The sequence below is a fragment of the Rhynchophorus ferrugineus genome, unplaced genomic scaffold (genome assembly GCF_030347505.1).
Source record: "Rhynchophorus ferrugineus isolate W39M unplaced genomic scaffold, kcgeb_rfMv2 rfM1, whole genome shotgun sequence".
Lineage (NCBI taxonomy): Eukaryota > Metazoa > Arthropoda > Insecta > Coleoptera > Curculionidae > Rhynchophorus > Rhynchophorus ferrugineus.
In genome coordinates this window covers 62,825,166-62,844,491 of record NW_027472580.1, presented here as the reverse complement: position 1 = coordinate 62,844,491, position 19,326 = coordinate 62,825,166, and the positions used below count along the sequence as shown (strand labels likewise).

Genomic DNA, 19,326 nt, shown 5'->3' with positions numbered 1-19,326 from the left:
CTTATGCGTCATTTTATCAATATAGTAAGTGATATGTGAGATTATTAGAACGGTAATAAAGAAAACAAATGGTTAAAAAGTGGTGAAAAGCCGATGCTGAATCCCCGTAGCCAACTAACATCAAAAAAATATTAGCGTAGGATAATAGCGTCGTTTTTTAGGATGTCAATGAAATTTCCTTACTGATTATCTTAAGGCAGGCAGAACAATATCTTTAAATTGTTATTTTCACTTTTATTATGTAGGCGTGACGTATCATTGTGATCTACAAAGCCCAAGACCACCATCAAAATCAGTGGATTAAAGTACGAAAGTACCAAAGTTGTTACAACTCAGAAAAATCATTACTAGACTAGACTTACTTTCAAACATAGCTGTACGAACACTCGTGCAGTATTACCACAGAAAACAGTCCCTCAAAGGTACACAATGTTTCTATAACATAATGTTTAAAATAACGAAAAAAGACACAAAACGAAAAAAGAACGCTGTGGTACGCTGAAAAAACTGGATTATGAATTATTGGAGAAAACCGATATTATATATAAATTAGCTGGTACTAATCTTGTTTAATCATTAAGTGTTAGCCACAAAATAATTTGAAAGTATTAGAAATTCAACAAAGGAATTTTTTGCATCATATCCTGACAAGACGAATTGATTTTGAGTACTTCACTATTCCACTTTCTGTACGTACGTTCTGTCGTACCCCTTGAAAACTTTCCAATAGAGTTCAACATACAATATTCAACAGAATTGGAAATGGTTTATTTGAGGGGTCGACCGCAGAATAGCCTCGAAGAAGTGTCCCTTTTTTCATTTGCATTGATTTGATTTTTTATGATATTTTAATAATCAAAAATATATAAAATATCTTTAAAGCCGCATATCTCTGGTAATACTTATTCAATGAGGCCATGTTATCTGGTGGTTGACAGGACCATAGAACATACGAGATATAAAGGTAGCGTCATTGATTTATTTAGTTAAACATTACTGGAGATAAAATGGAGATTCTAGAATATGATTTTTTAAACATTATTTATTTCCTCGCCAAAAAATAAAACTAACAGTGTTGTATATCTAAGTTTTACGACAAACACTATGTTTTTGAAATGATGATATGCTATATGAATAAAATAAAACAAAATCGAGTACAAATATTCATAGCACAGACAGGACAACGACTATCGAGTTAGCTAGTAAACCAATATAAAATAATATTTGCTACCATATAGCAAGTAATAACATAGTACTCTTAATTAATGTAATAGCTATAATGTAATACATATATAGTTAAAATATATGTATTTATAGTTTAAATTAAGATCTTTTGTTGATCAAATACTTCTCAGGAAAAACTAATGTCAAATTAAACAATATAATAAGCTATGAATTAATTTTCATTTAAGAATTCTCATATCATATTTGTTTGGAAATTTAGGCTCATTGTTCTTGACTTCAGATATATACTACAATAAAAAGTGATCTTTTTGATAAGCGTTGATTAATGTCAACTAAAACCATTGGTATTGTATATAGATTTAGCTAGGTTTTTATATATAGTCTACGTTGTTTGATTTTACAATTATTATATTTACAAAACTTATTATTGTGTCTTATGTTTCCTGGCCTACATATTAAATAGTAACTGGTATATGTATAGTTCTTCGAAACACTTTTAAAAAGTCACAGAGCATATATATTTACAAGTATTATCAGTTATTAATGCCTTGCCTGTAATATTTGTTTATATTGTTGGTGGTATAATGTTGGTAGTATTTATTATCAATTCATTGGAAATTCTTTTTTATTAGTGTCGCTGATTGAAACTAAAAAGTTTACATTATGATAAATACATCTTTGAATAGATGCAAAAACTGTTATATAAATACCATTTTAATAGTGTATGAATGTTCTTCTGGACATATAATTGCAATTAAAAATTGAATTATTTTGAAACTAATTTTGAAAAATTATACTATAATTTTATAATGTATTTACTGTTTCTTATAAATATATTATTTCTGCAAGAAATAATGATTTCTATAGAAAACACGGCATTTTCTGTAGTATTAAGTTTATACCAAAACTCTTTCCAGTATAATATGACGTCTGTATAGGTAAACAAATAACGAACAATTTTATTCGCACAGAATAAAATAACGTTTGCATCCTAGGGATCTATAAAATCGATAAAAAGCTTAGTTCACATAATGAAATATAGAAGACAAAAAGCAAGATCTGAAGATGACAGATGATATTCTTTCGAAATGTCGTCGAAAAACTATAGGTTCCTTTAGAACCAAAGACTGATGGAATTGATATATAATGATATGAATATATATATATATATATATATATATATATATATATATATATATATATATATATATATATATACATATTATATCACGAACTGTTATGGATCTGGACATGAACTGTATTCAAGTTACGAGTGAGATGTGTTTAGTCTATTTTCTAAAAACTCTCAGTATCGCTACACAACCAGTCGCTTCTTTCCGTTAAATAAAATAATTTTTTAAGTAAAGTAATAGTTTTTGTTTCCTAAATCTAGATAGATTCTAAGACTATTCTCTTTTGGAATTCATTCAGTGAACCGTATTTCATTTTCAAGAAAATGTGGCAGGTTGAGGTTGGATTGGCAACCGTTCCGCAGTTGCTCAAAGAATTTCTTAGTGTAATTAAGTATAATTCAGGCATCGCAGCTGAAGTTATAAGGCCCCCGAAGCCCAGGAAGCATTCAAACTTTGCACTGGCTTAAAGCACTCCTAATCTATATATTCGCGGTATAAGCATCATAGTTCAGGGTATAAGACCACCAAAGGCGGACTGAAGTTGCTATGAAGTTACATACTCCACTAGAATTTGGACAGAAACTTGTAGTTCAAGGTGAACGGCCACCAAAGACCGATTGCTGTACTTCAGTTTCTCATTTGTAGACTATTGAAATTTGAAGTCACCAAGACTTGGGGAAAAAACCAAGACTGTATTCGATGTAATGACGTAATGACCACCATGTGCAAAGTCCCTATATTTTAAAACTGAATTGTATAATGAGCAAGAGGTTTAATCTGTTTTATCACAGATAAAAACCGTCAGTGTTATTCTGTATCGCAATAATGTAAAGTCTAATAATTTTAAGAAAAATAAAAGTATTAATCCGATTTCTTTAGATAAATATAGTATTTTTGTGATTGTTGGTTATTGTTATCATCCCGATTATTTTATAAGATATCTTGATGAAATAATTAATGTATTAAGTTTGACGTAAATCCAAAATCCAAACAATAGCTTATACTATAAACTAGAAATAGCACATATTGATATTTGCTACATTAGATCTTAGAATTAATTCGTAACGTTTTTTTTTAATTTCCTGTGAAATTTAATGTGATTGTTAATTATTATTCATTTGTTGTTGTTTTATTTTTATTGTGTTATTTCGTTATTTATTATAACATTAAAATATTTACTTAATAAAATAAATTAAATATACAAATAAATATCTGCAACCAAGATGTCGCCGCTTGATGTTAAGTAATATAAAATTTACCGTAAAAATGTTAACAGTATAACCTTCATTTATTTAACACACAACTTTTTAAAAATATATTACTTAAGCAAAACAATCGTCTTATAAAGAAGATAAACAATCTTGAGTTGTCTGGAAATATTTTTGTTCTTAATTATATCTTACATTAGATATGATTACTACAATCTTTATTTACAGATTAATTTATTATTACTTTTCTGTTGTACTTGCACCTATTCACAAGGAAGAAATATATAGAAAATAAAAAACAGTCATATATAAAATACAGAAAAAATAATTAATTAATTGTTGCTTAGCTTCTGCTATTTTCACAAAGAAATTAAGTTTAAAACATTTTAACACAGTAAGATATAACACAACAAAATACTTGCTCATGACACTGGATGCCAAGCTCAAGTGGAAAGAATGTTTTAAAAAGAAAGGAACAAGTTCACAGAGAAATAGAGATTTAATTTTATAGGAATTTTATGGAAATGTTTCGCGACGTCCAAACGCCGATATAGTTTTATTCTTGGATTTATATTTTATTTATATTTTAAGAGAGGATTAACCGAATTTTAATACACTGAGAATTTTGGTGTATTGCCCAAGTAAGAACAAATTTGTTAAAGTGTCATTAATTAAAAATTTAATAACTACCTTGAGGGATTTCATTTCACTGAAGAAAAGAAATTGTGTAACTATCCTAATAAATATATTGGCTTAAGACTGCTTAAAAGATAGTTTGGATTTTTTTAATCTATTAGAAAGAAATGAGAGTTTGAGAAATCATTTAAAGCGCTCATCATTTTTTTTTTCATCTCATTCGCTTGTAGGAAATTGTGAAAACGATGAACATGAGGGCCCTTTAGATATTTACATTCCATACTAACGCGGGATGTATTACCAGCAGTTGAGAAATTGCAAATTCATACGACTCTATACCTTCAATTCCACATGAGGCAGGACAATATCTCATGCCCCAGAATCCAAAAAAATTGTTTTATTATACTGTCAGTACGTCTTTGGGCTATCTATTTTATTTTGTCTGGTGATATTGCTACGTCAATAATGTAACTCAATATTTTTCTCAAATATCTTTAAAAAATGTGAAACAAAAATGAATTTAAAATATTTTATTACACTACGTAATGATCTTACAGATAATATATTAAAAATAAGGTGCGCCATATACTTTTGTACTTTTGTAATACCTTAATAATGTTAATAAAACGGGTAAACAGAATTTTAACAGGGAAAGATTGAGAGTTTGCTTTCGGTATAAGAAAATAAAAAGATAGAACTAATAGATTCTGTTAAATTCATGGCACCAAACAAATATACAAAATGAAAACACAGAAGAGATCATTTTGAATTGCTATGCAACAAAGTTATTTATTTTTATATTACATTGAATTTTATTTCAGATATTAAATTGTTTTTTATTTAAATTTCATTGGTCAATTAAACGTCACCTCATGGCTGTCACGTGCCGCACATGCGTGTCAAACTTTATCAACGAGCCAATCAAATGTCTTCACAGCCAAATGGTTTTCTTACAAGTGCCTATAATGGAGATTCAAATTAACCAATAAAACTACTTGAATGGCCGATTATAACCCCATCAGGATGTTACGAAAATCAAAAATTGACCCTCCAGACAAGAGACTTCCTATTGAGTTTTCTCTGTATTACTCTATGAGCAAAAATTTGTACTAAGCTCAAAAATCAATTATGGTAGTTATCATCTCCACAAGTTATTATATAAACAAATGTTGAATCCAGCTATGCAACTATAGTGTTTCACAAAGAAATTCAACATCAATATGACCCAAACTTACCAAAACAAAGTTCTTCGCAAGATTATTAACGCCCGATGGTATATTACAAATGAAGACGTCCACAAAGATCTAAGACTACCAATGGTCAGTGAAAAAATGAAATATTTTACGAAAAATCAAGAGAGTGATATTGCGTGAACATAAAGCATCGAAGTACTGCTTGACAACACTTTTAAATTATAGCTAAATTATGTGTAAAAACTGTACCGTGTTTTAAACTTATGTAGAGTGCACAATCAAATGCTAACTAAGTTTAGGCCAGAAATCTTAGATCTGGATTTCAAGAACAAATCCTTTTTGGATAGAAATTGAAATACTAAACAAGTTTTATAACCTATCCTCAATCAATACTCACTTCACTATCTTTTTCAGTCCTCTAAGAATAATTGGAAATTAACATAACAAATGTATAATTCTAAATTTCACTACAATATATTTTACAGAGAATTTCAAAATAATTTAATAATGATCTTTATTACAGCAATAAATGTATTGTTAAGAAGTCCTTCGTATCTGCGTATTCTTTCCGCGGTTTATATTATGAAAACATCTTTATTTGACTTTAGTAATTGTTTGTTTTAACAGATCGTTGAGTAAGTTTCAGGTTATCATAAATGTGAGAATATACGCAGCAATTTTAACGTTTACGTTTAATGGGTTTATTACAAATACATTTTACCCAGTTACCTGTATACTTTTAATTTAGATTTCCACGATAATATATTATATGATGGAATTTCAAAATATGACTATGACTGTTATGAGTATTTCATTGTAGCAACTGATTTCTGTGATTTCAGTCTTTGTTTATTCTGTTGACAGTATTCATTTTATGTAGCTTCAAGATAAGTTCAAATTTTTATTTATTAAAAAACTTTAAAATACTCAAGTAGAGTATTTTACAAAACCTACCATATATTTCTTCTTCGAATACTAATTATTTCAATAGACGTAACGCGATTTAGCAAGTCACTTGTTTTCTTCTGTAAAATCAAAAATAAGTGGCTAACTTTACCTCAAAAAGGCGAGAGATTTTTTAGAAAAATATACTAATTAGAAAATACAAAAGTTCAATAGGGAGGATAAAGTAGTAATGAACGATAGGCAATACTTTTATTAACCTGACATTCATTTTCCTCATTTCGACACTATTGGCTAGAGACTTTTACAATTACAATTACAAACACAAACCATGTCATACTGGATTCAAAGCCACGACTATTGGCTAGATAACTTTTTTGAAGAACTGCTTTATGACAATTCTGTGTATTTGTTTTATCTGGAATTAAAGGTGTTTCTGCAAAAAAGTGGATTTCAAAGAAATAGAGTAATTTTAAATGCGCTCCAAATCTGCGCCTAACTTAGTTGTTTTGGTTTTGGACTCTATGGTTTGTATGCACATAGACCCTATTAATATATTATTTTAATAACTTACGTTGTAATTAGATATTCTAATGTGTATCAGTGCTGTTAGGAGTCTTAATATATTTATAATCGTTAAATACTCCAAACTAGTTTTGTATTTTCATTCCAAGTCAGAAAAATGTTAAAAAATGTGAAGCAAGGTACGAACCAGCCGGTATATATAGTTTGAACATCGGTATTTTATTCACAGCTATAAGACCATTCTAATGTAAATATTTACTATTTTAAGTTCCTTAAATAATGTCTAGAGTATAATTAACGTAAGATCGAGGTAACATAAGATCAAAATACCAATAAAATATTAATTAAATTAATTTCTTGTACATCCATCTTACAATACCTCGATCAGCTATACTTCACCAGGTTAAGGTATAACTGATACACATTTGATTGAGCAATATGATTTAATCAAATTTGTATAGCCTAGTATATATATTATGGCAAACAGAAGTTTCAAACATTTCAAATAATACTTACATTGTATGAACACAAATGTTGTCATTCAAGTCAAATAAAGTAAAACAAACAGAACTAAAAAACAGAAATCTAGTTTAAGAATTAATAGGAGAATTTAATATGCAAAGCATGTCTAAACAAAGATTTGTAAAGTACTTGATGAAATATTGGAGTTGCACATGCTTATAAATTTGTACGCCTATTATTAAAATAAACTTCAAAATATCAATTTGTGTATTTGTGTGTTACCCAGATAATTGTATAGATCAGATATACTTTTTCATTCCACAAAGCTGCTAAGAGTTTAATAAAATCTAATGACCATCATCAAATATATATGATTTAAACCTTTTAAAAAGCATCAACTATGCAAAATAAATATTTTTGTAGCACTGTCAAATACATTTGCATCTGTATTTTCAAATTATCATCATAACAACAGTAGGTTTGTCATCTATACAATTTTGATGTATCTTAGCAAATATAGGGCCCTTGATTTCAATAATACCATTCTCACAGTTTCCAACTAGTAGTTGTACTATTATTGGGTATTCTTTGAAGTTATTACCTGCACTTATTAATTTTCTTGGTAAGTGTTATACCAATAGTATTTTTACTTATTGTTCGTATTGTTATTGTTATATTAGTGTTCAATATTTTACTAAATTTCATAGTTAATGTATCTGGTATATTCACTCAGTATTAAATTCTAGTCTAGTTTTTAAAATTATTATTTCGATTACAGTCACACAGTACAGTCACTAACAACGAACCGATTCTGGGCAAATTTAGGTTATTTGCCTCGATAAATCCTATTTCAATTTTTCCGTTTATCTTGTCATTTCATTTGTAGTACAAAACTACTTTTTTAACTGTGAAGTAAAAGATAAATAATCCAAATAAAATCGGAGCGCGAAGTTCAAACGAAGGTATGCTGAAATGATGATTAGGAAACAGTAAATGATGGTTAGGACTGGCGTTGGGAACTATCGACTGAAAACAATCGAGACAGTCGATAGTCGCAAGAGTCGAAACAGCGACAGAAAATAGTAATTACTATTTTCTAAAGCACGGTGAGAGAGGAAAGGACGGAGATAATTACTTGGAGCAGTTAATTTGTGTGCTAATGTGCTAATATTTTCCAATGGTAGTATAAGCGAGACGGAGATGTACATATTCCTTCACGTACTAACTTTAAAATAGAAAAGGAGAAAAGTAATTACTGAAGACTATTAACTTGTAATTAATAATTTCATTCTAAACGAAGTAGAATTACTTTTATATTTGAATGTTCTGTGGATCTATAAAAAGGAATAGAATTTTTCTACCTAAATAATTTATTTATAAATGAAATAATACCCTACAAATATATTATCGTATTTTAATATGTTAATTGCTATTTCTAAATAATATACTATAATAAATATAGACAGTACAATAGGACTTAAACAAAACCTAAAAACTAAAGAAGTACAATAACCATAAATACTAAATAAAAATTAAACATATACCTAATCATAGAAAAAAAAATCTACTTTTTAAAAAAAACTACTAGAGCTTTTTTACATAAAGTAAATGCTTTATATATTATTGAACGGAAATATTTTTAAAAATGCTCGAGAGAGCAATCAAAATCTATTATTGCCATAAAAAAGTCAAAATTATTTTATTACTATTACATTAACAATCTCGAAAAATATCATTTCAAATGCTGCTCTATTAATATACAATATATTGTTATTTACAAGCAAACTATCAAAAAAATCATGTATATATAAATATATGTAAGCATAAACTGGGTACATATTTGTCAAAGTCGCGGCTAGGACGACAGAGCCAGAACGTTAAAAATCAGTCGAATGAAACCAGTAGAACTAAAAATAGTAATTAAAAGTATACGACTGAAACGGTCAGTGGTAAAAAGTAGTAAAACCAGTCGAACCAAAAATAGCGACTGAAACAGTCGATAGTAAAAAGTAGTAAATTACTAAACACTCGATAGTCGATTTCAGTCGATAGTTCCCAACACTAGTTAGGACACATGATGAATTTTGAAATGTTGTGTTTTTATTTATGGTAAAATCTTAGTAACCCACTTTTAGTTTCAAAATAAATGTATTGTTAAATCTCTCTCTAGTATATTATTATTAAAAATCAATATTTTTGTGATTCTTTATTACGGTATCTAGCTTATTATATGAAATCGTTTTAACTTGAGAAACTCCTTAGTCGATCTCCAGCTATATGACCTACTATTAAATGAATAATAAACGATAAAGTGCAAGTATAAGTATTCAAAAAAAACAAGCCAAATTAGAACTAGTTATTTTTTCGAATATGGACTCAACCTACTTATATTCTTGGGGGATTCTTGAGGAATCTAGCTTATTGCGAGAGTAGTAGACCGTCCTATCCCCTCAACCACCGCGACTACCAAGGTGGCCCCAATATATTTTGAATATAATTAAATTAAATTAGTTCATTACCATATTTTAAGTATTTCATTGTTTACCCCACAGCGTAATCAATGACTTGAGTAGTCTAAAATAGTTTACCTCATGCAGTACAGTTGTTTTTTTATGAATGTTATCCTTAATGTTGAAACGGATTTGTTTATATAGCATATTATTTCTTGCATATACAGGGGGTAATATAAATTCTGAATATGTCTGGTATGCAAATGTAGCGTAACAGTTATAAAAACTTTCTATATTTGCTTTTTAATCGTTGTATCTCTCTGTTTTCTCTTTTTTTTGTGATATGCAGAAACGTTTGAAATAAAATACATTTTTACACCCACATGTTGCTTAATTACCTTGATATTATTATTGTTAGTGTAACAAATAAGCTGAAACAACTAATTTTGTATATTTTATTATATTAATGCGTGAAGACCTATAAACAAAGTTTTTTTGAAATAAAAAATTTAATGCGACAAGTATTATTAGTTAGAATGTAGAGAAATAATTTTCTAATTTAAAACATTTTGAGAAATAAAGCATATATTTTTATTGTTCTTTGTCCGTCTATGTTAACTTTTTTTCAATTTAAACAGGTATTTATTACTAAGCAAAATTAAGAAATGTCGAAGATACAAATGTAATCTTTCCACGATTACCGTACAGACGTAAAAAATCAATACTACTTAATTTAAAACGTTTATTTTATGTAAATAAATGTCAAAACAGTTGTTCACATTGTTAATTTGCATTGCACGAGTATATATCGCTGATCAAATGCATGCAGTCATATATATATATATATATATATATATATATATATATATATATATATATATATATATATATATATATATATATTATCAAATATATAATTTTGATGATACAGGTATACTAAAAATCTATATATTTTCAGATCTCAAATTAACCAATATCATCACTACACAAGTGGACTGAGGTAAGTAGTATTTTTATTAGCGTTGTAAAATATATTAATTTGTGAAGACAGTGAATCATTAAGTCATATATTATTGACATATATTATAAACATTTAAGGTACATACATACAGGACTTCTTTTTTTCGTACAGAACTACTATTAATTTATTTTTTATTCAATAATTGTTCTTTTATATGTGGATGCAGAAACGTGATGTTTCTTATAGATCATGGTCTATTTCCTTGTCTGTATGATTATATATTATATGATATTACTAGTAATAGCATGAATTGCTATTTAATTGCGATATTGCGATATAATTTTATCAACAATTAATTCATCTAGATTTAAAACGTATTTAATAATATTGACACTGATTATTATCAGTATTATTATATAATTGATTATAATAATATTGACACAATAATATATTTATATTTATATCTTCAATCTTTATTAATTTTATAAGTATATATAATTTAATGTTTCACTAAGTACTATGGGATTACTTTATTAAAAATAAAAAAATATTTTAATATTAAATACATTTCTTACTTGTGATTTGGTTACACTGAAAAGGTGTTTAAATTTTAGCACAGTCCACGCAAATCAGTTCCATACATTTTTAAATTTTGCACCATTTTCCGATTTCTGATAGTCACTTAATACACGTTTCATACTTTGATCAATAAAATGAATCTCTTTCATTTATTTCTTTGATTGTAGTATTTTAAATAAAAATTACAATACTTATTATATAGTGCAAACATTTAAACGAGATGTATAATATCAGAGCGAACTGAACTTTCTATCTTAAACAAAGACATAAAACCGCTTCCATAACAGTGAATTTCATTGTTTATCTTAAGGGGTTATACCCAGTTATTCTTAACGGCTATATCAACGCTAATGATGCGTTTTAATCATGTGAAACTAACTAAAAAAATTAATTTAATTTATTATCGGCTGTCTGTAATTTATTATTAGATATATCACTGTTTATATTATTTAAATTACATATAATTTATTGCTAAACATCCGTAATTGTATAATAATTCCCTCAAGACCTAACAAAACGGGACTTATTTGCTTCAATTAGCCAAAACAACAAATTAGAATAATTAGTGGTGTTTTTTCGTGAATATATTTATCAAGTTTATTAATTATTTATTCACTATATATTATTAAACAAAATTGTAGTTTTAATGTAACAAATTTATTTGCTTGTTATTGTACTTTATCAACTCGTGCTTTATATCTTCATCAATTTTTTTTATAATGTAATTGGGCTCAATCAATATATTTTGATTGTCGATATAATAGTAATCGAAAAATTGATATTACACAAGTTTACAAATTTGGGTCAACTTTGGAATCCGAGCAGATGAGAACAATTTTTAACATTATTTCATGCCCTGAATAGTCCTTCAATCCGTGTATCAAGATTGGTTCTAGTTAAATTGGTTCATTAAATATCATTTTGAACTTATTTTTGTTTGGATTGTGCTTCGAAACATGTGAAAATGCAGAGACAATTTTGCAAAGTCAATATGGTTAGTAAACGTGCAGAAAAGCTTGACAAATATACTCAAGCATGCGTATTCGCACTACTTTGGTTTTGTTGCAAACGCTGACAAGCCATGGATACCGAAATTGTTTTGTAAAACGTGCAGAACAAAGCTGTACAAATAGTTACTTTTGGAGAGAACAGAGAAATCATCTATATGAATGCTACTTTTGCTCGATGAATGTCGTCGGAATAAATGCAAAAAAACACAGTATAAATATCCTGATTTATGATCAGTGTCGAAGCCAGTTCTACATACGGGCAGTGTTGCATTGTCAATTTGTCCAGGTACAAATGCCTTAAAAATGTCGTCATCATCACCGGCGAGCAATTAAAGCGATTTCATTATGGAAGAAAAGCCCTTAAGGAATATTTGTTCCACCTGATATTCGAAAGGTAGTGGTTGACGCAAAGTTTACAAAATATTTAAGCAGCAACATTGAGGTCGTTTCAAAGTGTTCATAAGTTTCTCAGTAACCACCGGATTGCACAGTGAGCACAAGATTGGACCTCGAATGTCTCTCGAAATACATTTTCTACATTTATATCTTGACATTTTCCCACAAAACTTGGGCAATACGAGCGACGAACAAGGAGAACGGCTACACTATGTTACGGTATAGCGAAAATCAAAAAGTGAACGAAGATATCATGCTTACTGTTGGACCTGATTACTATTAGAGATACATGAAACAGATCCTATGCAGTATAAAAGACTTAGTTGAAGATCTATTTTATATGTATGTTTCTGATTTATACTTTTTAATTCAATAAGTGACCGTTAATAGTCAAAAGTAATAAAATAATGAATTTAAGGAACATTTCGAAAAGTAGAACCAATTATAAAGGCTGCTGATTTGGATTTAGTCACCCAATTTACCTTATGACCAGCGTTTGGTTGCTCAATTCAAAAATTTAAAAAACAATCCAAACCGTGTATATATATATATATATATATATATATATATATATATATATATATATATATATATGTTATTAACAAAAATAGTGAGATATAAAACCTAGAACTTCAATGATACGAAGAAGCAGAATTTTCAAATCTAATCAGTGCTTCCAGATATAACATAAAGACGAAATCAAAAGATTACTGTTATATAATCTTTATACGTATATATAAAATTCGAATTCAACGTTAAATTGTAAAGAGCAATATGAATCTTATATGTTTAATAGTTCATATTATTATTTTTATTATTATTATTATTAGAAGGAATCCATTGCAATAGCAATCAAAGTATTTTAGCCGAGCTGTAAAAGTGGTTTTATCAGACAATGATTGAGCATGTGTTGGAAAGAAAATCTAATTGGAAATTCTTAATACACAGATTAAGTTGAACTATAAGTGAACGATATATCCTGACTATGTCCGGAACTGAATCAAAATGGAACAACTCAAAATCACTCTATCTTTTAGTTCTCTAATCTATGCTTAAATATATGTTGTTATATAAGATATTAAATAATTAATGATTCCTCCGAAATAATCTAATGGTAGTCTGTTGTCGTTTCCTATTAACTGTATGGCAAAATTCCTTGCATTTGCGGTAGATAACAATTAAAACGGTCATTGTCGCAGCAACACTATCTCTGTTGACTGATAGTATAATTACTGAACTTTATTGCAATTTCAATAGTTCAACAATAACAATAGAAATATCATCAGATATACCATTTAGATTGATTTAAAAATACATCGTATATAAAATATGATTTTGTATGCGACGATGCGAGATATTTATTATTCTAGTAATCATTGCTAGATGTTTAATATTGGTGGTAACGGATAATTGTGTTTTCTTGTTATTAATTGTAGACATTATTACAGTTAATTTATTACTTGTCTTCAAGTTTTTCAAGGTAATGAATTTACTAAACAAACGCATTATCAGATTATTAATGTTTGCTATCACGTTTTTTTTTTATAATTTTATACTATAAATAATGTATGAATCTCACCATGATCTTATATTTTTCTCAGTATGATCATCATAGTTAATGTAATATTCATATTGTATTGCATTTAATATCACATCATCAACACGTAACAGCAGCTAATGCAATGAAATATTGTCTCTGAAAAATATCAAGATAGATTTATACGATAAACGATAAAGAAAAAGCGGAGGTTCTATATTTGGAGGAAAAATATTTAATCTTGCAACTAAACAACTTAGCTAACACTCAAACCATTGAAAAAATCAGAAGATGTATCCCCCTATCGTCCCATAAATCTATCACCTGTAATTCAATGTTTTTAAGCAACTATACTAGCGAGGGGCAAAATAATCACAGAAGAAACAAACATTATTACAGAGCATCAATTTGGTGTCGGAATAGAGAACAAGTTCACAGATTACTCCATCAAATAAATAAAAACTTAAACATTAATTAGCTTAAAAATAAGAACTTAACCACTTAAACCCCTTTTAATAAAAATATTTCTCGACTGCATTTCTCGATATATCTCAAGCTTTTGATAAGGTGTGGCATAATGGACTTTAAATTAAACTGAAAAGGCTTCTACCATATCCGCACTTCATACTTCTTGTAGGTGACAGCTTCTTGTTGATGCAGAAATATTTATATTTTAAATTTAGTGTTATAATAATATAAGCTTGAAGAAAATCTAAAACTATTATGTCATACACCTAAATATCAACAATTACACTATTAACGAATATATTTGCATTTTAATGTTGTATTGTGAGATAGTCAACAAATCAATTATAGTTAAAGAAAATTTCATTGTTATTGTAATTGCCGAACAAACAATATCGATTATAAGATCTAGTACAAATATTGCGGATGTATAAAAGTGCAATTAGACGCAGAGATACATCATTAGACATACTATTTTAGCGTGATGCAATAAACGAGATAACTTAGAGTATTGTTAGTCGAGATACATTTTTTCGTTTGACTGAAAAATTAATTCAATAAAAAAGGAAAAATTTAAAAAGTATAATAACTAACATTAATACACTTTTCCAACGGCCCACTAATTCATGGACCCCATCAACGGCTGTGGCCTCCATAAACAGCATAATAAGGCATGTGTTACCTCTTCGTTTAATAAAAATAGTTTTCCCTTAAATTTTTTTTGCGATATGTGGATTTAGAGGAAGCTAAAACTGACAAATAAGCTGGATGTGAAACAATCTACTATTAAATGATTTTATGTATTTTATTTTTAAGGCATTTATAAATACAAAAATTTAGTTCGTTTCCTATTACTTTCTCCCTTATGTCTGGAAACACGGCGATGTTGCAATGCAATCATTAATTTACCAGTTAGAACTACGAAACATCTTTTTTGTTTTAAATAATAAGTTTACGAAAGTAAATAAAGGATTCGATAGAAGATTTCTTCAAATCAAACGACAAAAGACGAATATGGAAATTTGAGCGTTTCATATCTTCTGTATACTGAATCGTATCTGTGTACTGAATAACTTAATAATACTAGAGAAACTCTTATTTTCTGTAGATAAATATCAACACAATCAAAATTAACAATTAAGTTAGGTTTTTTAACAGTTCTGCACATTAATACTATCTACTAATTAATATTATATATTACATTGATGAATATCGCTTGTCAATTACATGCAACCACCTAATATAATTAATGAAATTCACTAATTTTAGCTATGGTTTTTTTATTAGTTTTTACGCCTTTTTTATTAGTTTTTATACCTTTTAATCGTAAACTTCCTACAATAAATATTTTTCTTCTAACATAAAATTTTCCAAAATCAACTTAAGCATAAAATGTGCAAGATTTATTCATTAACGCAATAAAATTATTTAAATTAATTAAGTATACAACTTATAATTATGTTTCCATAATAATTATTAGGACGCGTCCTATAAAACAGCCGATAATATCATAGATGACGTCGAATGTATGCAAATTGCAATTGTTTCAAACTCGTAATGGATTTTTCCCTCTCATTTTGTCCTACTTTTAACGAGATATAATGTTATATATCGGGACATGTAATCGAATCACTCTGTAAAATTTGAATTGATTTGGCATTGATAGGCCATGTTGCCAAATATCTGCAAAATTACTCAAAATATTAGTGATAATAATTAAAGATTATTCGGCAAACACCGAAAACCAAAATTTGCAGCAACATTGAGGGCGTCATACTTTTTGATGATGTTTATTGACTGTTTTATTGGACGGGTTAGTTACCGAAGGGTTCATAAGTATTTATCCTAAGTAAGTTTTAATTATATTATTTAATGAACACTATTTTTATTATATAAATTGTCTCTGAAAAAATGTTCTACTAGTATAAAGTACTGTTAGAATTATTTACATGAAGCTTACTGTAATTACTTATTTGGAAATATATGATGATGTTACAACATTGGCAATCGTAGACCTATTGCCTTGAATTATTTTGTTATTACTAAAGTTAATTTCTACAATTTTTTGATAAAAGAAAATGTTAGGTTTATATATACTTACATATATATTTTTTGATATTATTGGTTTTTATATACTTACATATATATTTTTGATATGTAATTGTTCAATGCACACACTTTTTTTAAATACTGTATAAAATTATTCCGTTTAATTTGTTTTCATTGTTTTATTACAAATTCACATAATTATTACAATTAGGACATATCACAGTACTTACATGTTGTCCATTAACATAAATAAATATGAAACAATCATTCGATGAACATTTCTACTATATGGTATCACTGACGCGCACCTACGACTACGTAGATTCTCAACTAATGGAGAACTGCGTGTGTTTGCAAAATTGTATATAGTATAATTGCATAAAAGTACTGAATGCATTACAAACAAAAATGCATATCTTGTACGCAGCTTTTTTTATCAAGAAATATTGTCGAAAAGAATAAGAGAATAACATGAATTTATAGTTTGAAGTACCCTGAAAATACATTTTACTATTCAATAAAATCTCTTCAAATTTCAGTACGCTTTTATTATCCATAATGCCGAAACGACGCAAAAATAATTTTCGAATATTTCGCAATAATTAATACATGTATAATAGGCTAGATGAGTGTAATAAAGAATTACAAAAATATTGATTTATATACTATAAAGAGGTTATTAAAAATAAATTTATTTTAAAACTAAATCTGGGATTACTAAGATTTTATCAGAAATAAAAACACAAAATTTCAATATTCTCTATTATAACACCTATCAGAAGCGCTATGAAACATTGACGTCACTTACCGTTTCCTAACCGTTATTTCCGCATTCCATCATTTGAATATTTTAGCGCGCTTCGATTTTATTTTGATTATTTATCTTTTATTTGACAGTTAAAAATATTATTTTGTGCAACCAAAGGAAAGAAAAGATAAATGAAATAATGTAACTCAGAGTTATGTTAAAAGGAATACTAGACCTTTATAAATTGAAGTAAGTGTGTATTCCAGACACACTAATCAGGAAATGTGGGAGAATATTAAAGAATATTAACTAAAAATACTATCAGTATAAAACTCTAACGACAATGAAGTTAATAAGTACAGATAATAACTCTAGAGAGTACCTAAACGCGGCAGAATCGCCAGTTGGGAACTGTGAGAATAGTGTTATTGAAATCAAATGTAATATATTTGCTAAGACAAATTTTTTTTCGATGGTAAACTTACTAAAAAATTGTATGATATGGATATAGATGCAAAAGTACTTGACAGGGCTACCAAAATAATCATTTTACATAGTTGAACAAAATTATTAGGACACAATAAACAAAATAAATCAGGTCCAACCTCAAATGTGTTATTTATTCCTTAATATTAATAAAAGGTTTAAATTATCTACATTTGATGATTCAGCTTATTATTATATCAAATTACCTTAGAATATTTGGGTAATTAAATGCGCAAATTGTACTAGAGTACTTCATCAAGTACTTTACAAAATCTGTGTTTAGATTTGCTTTTTCATATCAAGTTAATATTTTTATTTGTATTTTGAGATTATATTACTGGTAATGAATAACATTGAATGTTCAATGAGTTCAGTTAGAAGCCTATTTTCTTCTGTCTAGTTGGTATTCAAATCTTGTAGAAACATATAATGACTTCATGCACACTTGTGCAACTGAACCAGCCACATTATATAATATATATTGAATATAATATTAGAATATCTAATTATAATGCAAAATAATTAAAATATGTATATATAAATAAGACCTGTGCCCATACAAACCAATGCGACCAAAAGAACTACGTCACGTGCATATTTGGAGTGTTTTGGCGCATTTCAAAAGTTCATTATTTCAAACGTCAATTTTTCTTTCAAATCGATTGTAGAATTGTCATAAAATGGATTTTCAAAAATAATCATTTAGCCTATTGGAAATAAAATAAAGGAATAGGTGAAACATTTATTTATAAAGAGTTTTAAATTTATTGAAAGTAAAATATTAGGTAGTTATATAGGTATATAGGTATATATATAAATATATAGGTATATATTATATATTGTATATATGTATATATATATATATATATATATATATATATATATATATATATATATATATATAGCTATATAGGTAGTTAAGTTAGTAATAAAATGATAGGTAGTAGATACTACTTAAAATGGGTCTCAAACCAGAGATCTCAGCCACGAATTATATCCGATTAACACATTCGCAATATTTAACTTGGTGAAGCCTATCGACTGGCAAATAATCAACATGAAAGTACTTGTACTTGGTGTATTTGATTATTTAAAATCCACTTCACTAAGTTTCCACACGTAACAACGACGAGGATGAATAATAAAATATCTCTAACATTAAAGCGTTTAGCGAGAATGATGTTAAAATGTGATATTTTATGTGTTGTACATTTACACATTTCGACGTAAATTGTTTAACATTAATTTGCATGTATCAACTATATGCTGATGACTTGTTTTTATATCAAAGTCATTTCAACCCTACTAATATGCCTTTTGGTCCCTCTATTTAATAATATCAAATATGTGAAGTTACTTATATTAGTTTGTTAATCTAACTTGATCTGACCGATTTTTTT

The 19,326-nt window shown here is 27.7% G+C and overlaps 2 protein-coding genes across 11 annotated transcripts in view; one reads left to right on the top strand and one right to left on the bottom strand.

The window, feature by feature from the left end:
• Positions 1-19,326, top strand: part of LOC143198081 (uncharacterized) — a 141,050-nt gene that overhangs the window by 41,755 nt on the left and 79,969 nt on the right. For 4 of the 5 annotated variants that reach the window (XM_076407086.1, XM_076407249.1, XM_076407407.1 and 1 more), the window contains exon 2: positions 10,654-10,695. The exons of the other annotated variant lie outside the window; for it this stretch is intronic. The gene's annotated coding sequence lies outside the window, so the exon portion shown is untranslated. The remainder of the gene's footprint in view (positions 1-10,653; positions 10,696-19,326) is intronic. 5 annotated transcript variants of the gene reach the window in all.
• LOC143197716 (glycoprotein 3-alpha-L-fucosyltransferase A) overlaps positions 1-19,326 on the bottom strand; it is a 125,801-nt gene that overhangs the window by 40,713 nt on the left and 65,762 nt on the right. The window contains exon 1 of one of the 6 annotated variants that reach the window (XM_076406568.1): positions 16,923-17,076. The exons of 3 other annotated variants lie outside the window; for them this stretch is intronic. The gene's annotated coding sequence lies outside the window, so the exon portion shown is untranslated. Of the gene's footprint in view, positions 1-11,231; positions 11,363-16,783; positions 17,077-19,326 lie in introns of those variants that run through there. 2 more of the 6 variants (XM_076406707.1, XM_076406794.1) reach the window with 2 other exon arrangements.